The sequence below is a fragment of the Manduca sexta genome, unplaced genomic scaffold (genome assembly GCF_014839805.1).
Source record: "Manduca sexta isolate Smith_Timp_Sample1 unplaced genomic scaffold, JHU_Msex_v1.0 HiC_scaffold_3504, whole genome shotgun sequence".
NCBI lineage: Eukaryota > Metazoa > Arthropoda > Insecta > Lepidoptera > Sphingidae > Manduca > Manduca sexta.
Window position 1 is genome coordinate 3,409 of NW_023594580.1, and position 3,408 is coordinate 6,816.

The window sequence follows — 3,408 nt, forward strand, 5'->3', positions numbered from 1 at the left end:
AGAGCGTATTTCCAACAAGAAAAGTGATCTGTGCTGTAATTAATGCATGGGTATAGTATCCATAAGCTGTTGATTTTGAAAATTTTAATTTAGAATATAGAAGAATTTGATGTTGATTTAATTTAGTTTTTATGAACGGGTTTAACTTAATTTAAACCATAAATAATTCACTTGCTTGTAATCTTTGAGACTGATTATTACATAATAACTGACTGATAATAATTATAAATAAATAAGCGTTGATTTTCGCACAAAATCGTTTCTATTTTCCCGTAGATTATTCCTTATATTATGCCATGAAGTTAGAAATATGCGCTATGTTGAACACCCAAAATACCAATCCGGATCCGGCGGAATTCTCGTGATTCCGGCTGAATCCGCCGGATTTAAATTTGTACCGGATTTCAATCCCTACCTACGGTACATCATCTTTGTCTGAATCCAACGGTTTAGGCAGCGTACGCCAAGATAGCATGTTTTTCCCGATTTGCTTGATATGTATCGTTGTATGATGACCAAATTACACAAAATCATTATAAATTGTAGCCTATGTGTTATTCTGTTGTATAACCAATATTACTGTAATGTTTCATTCAAATCCGTTCAGTAGTTTTTTCGTGAAAGAGGAACTTACATACATACATCCTCACAAACTTTCGCATTTATAATATAAGTAGGATAATTACGGTGGTTGAACAAGAGTTAGTATTAGAACAACTCAGCGATTTTTAGAATCCTTTTCTGTTTATCTGTTTTTGTTTGTTACAACTGAGAATACTATTATAATTTTCACAAATAGACGAAGTATAATTGGAACCGGAATATAAGCTCGGTTTCATTAAAACTCATCCACGCGCACGAAGTCCCGGACTCAGACTGTATAGTGTCGTCAGGCATGTATTTATTTGCAATTCATTAGTAATGTGATAAAGACAGGAGGCTATTTACTCTGATTTTTATCAGAATTAGACATCACTTAAAAATCTAACACAAAAGCACGATCGAGAATCCGATAAAAATAAACGAGTAAGCCATTGAAATCTGATGGAAGTGCTAAACGTTAAAAACGAATGAGAGATGTAATGATATCTAGTGACGTCATCGGGCATACGATGCACGAGAGAAAAGTGAGCGCGATACCCCTACGCGCACATTCTAATATTTAAAATACAATTGCAGTCTCACTTCTTAGACATATTTATTGTTAATTGCACAAAACGGCTTCTTTTCATATTATTGGATGAACAACAAATAAAAAACCTATTGAAAATAGAACATTAAAACAACTTACAAAGTAAACTGCTAAGCACACAACTGAAATATATTATTAGCTACCAATACTGAGTTCAATCTGCCGGCACTTCTAGACCAACTACAGGGTCATTTTGACATCACATTACTCAATGAAACCAGATTCTTATCTACTTGGAAACAACACTTTGCAATAAGTTACTTGAGCCGTAGATGTAAAGAAAAAAAGTGTAAGCTTTGAACAAAATAAATAACAATAAAAAGTAATTTCAATGTTATATGCCTAATGAAATTTCCAGTATAGGAATTCGTCGCAGCGACAACATCGCCATATTCGCACGAAACCACAGTGATAAGAAAATCAGAAACTAAAACAAGAATTTTCAGTAAAAATATTCGTTATTCAAATGAAAAGAAGTCCACACACAGCTTGATTAAATTGATGCCAAAATTTACTTAAAACTGCTTCGGAATGTCAGATATCGTAGGAAAGCTTCTCTTCCGCCCTGTGAATTTGGGGCGTTTGGAGAATTCCACCACGGTATCCCTGGCTTGTCGATAAAGTTGTGCACATTGTGGTGACGATAAAGCCTAACCTAGCTAACCTACCAGGCTTTCACTAGCTACCTAAGCAATGACTACCCGAAGAAGAAAGGCAATAAGAAACTACGGGCTTTAATTTTGTCATCAATTGTCCATTGAATCGTTTGTTTTTACAACCCTTTTGCATACAAAGTTGGTAAGTACGCTATTTCTACTAGCAAGCAGCATGTGCATGCACTGTTGTGTTTCGGTTTGAGGGACATTAGCCAGCGTAATTACTGGGCAGTCACAAGGCTTAAGGCCCTTCCCGAAATATGCAGTTCTACGAATAATTTCTTTAAAAAAATATTAACTACTACCGAAATGTTCACTATTAACTTGCTTATTTAATAATGTTCGTTGCAAATTGAAATTAATTAGGAGAAGCTTGGAGTCAACTATTAACCTAAGGGACATTTTAATTATGGAATTATTGATATGGTATCCGTATTATAAAATAAAATTACAACCAAAGTAAAGATAACATTGTGTGTTTAATATTTTTTTTGTAATGATTTCTTATGTTTACGCGAATGTTCGACATGAAAATTAAACTATTTTTCTGATTTTATAGCAATTTTATATTTTAATTGTCTCCCGACGTTTCGAAGACTTTGCAGCCTTCTTGGTCACAACAAATCTTCGAAACGTCGTGAGAAAATGCCAATATAAAAATCGCGATAAAATGCGAAAAATAGTTGTATTATAATTTTCGAATACTCAGCTTCTAAAATACGGATAGCACGCCGCTTGGCTGGCGGCGGACTTTATTACCAGTGCATTTACCTGCAATGTCTTTTACTTGACACAGGTGCTGCTTCCAATCGGCTGCCGGTGTCTCCAAGTTCTTAGCGCGTTCTTCTATCGACGCTTCGTCGGCGGGCAAATAAATCACACACACATTGTCAATGGGACGGCGGTATTTCACCCAGGATTCCGGCACGAATACATATTTGGACGCTCTACCTTTGAAATTCTCGAACTTTACTATGGAATATGAAGACATTTCGTAAAATAAGTGCGGTTATACGCGGGTTGTCTGAGCGGTCTGCAACGATCAGCAGTGAGCAGCTTTGTGGGAACTGCCCATAAAATACACCTATATATGACAGAATTGGTTGGCCGCTAATGTATTCCGCTCGCGTATAGATGGCAGTACGTAATCCATAGTTACATTATCGTTTCATATTATAAAACAAAGTCCACCGCCGCGTCTGTCTGGTGCGAAACATTCAAAAACACGCCCAACGGATTTCGATGATGTTTGAGACCCTGGGAGCGACATAGGCCACTTACCGGGTAAATATATAAACGGTCATAACTTGTAATCCCGTTGACTTACAAGTTTGATATCTTCACAGCTGACAGAGACCTTACACACGAGTATATGACATAAATTTCAACTTGATAGCTCTACGCGTTTATGAGAAAGACTGTCTTAGACAGACGGACAAACGGACAACAAAGTGATCCTATAAGAGTCCCTTTTGAGGCAGGGAACCTTAAAAATGATCCCGGCAATTTTCATACATAAGAAAGTTCTGTATTTATTAAAAGGAATGCTTACAAAAACAT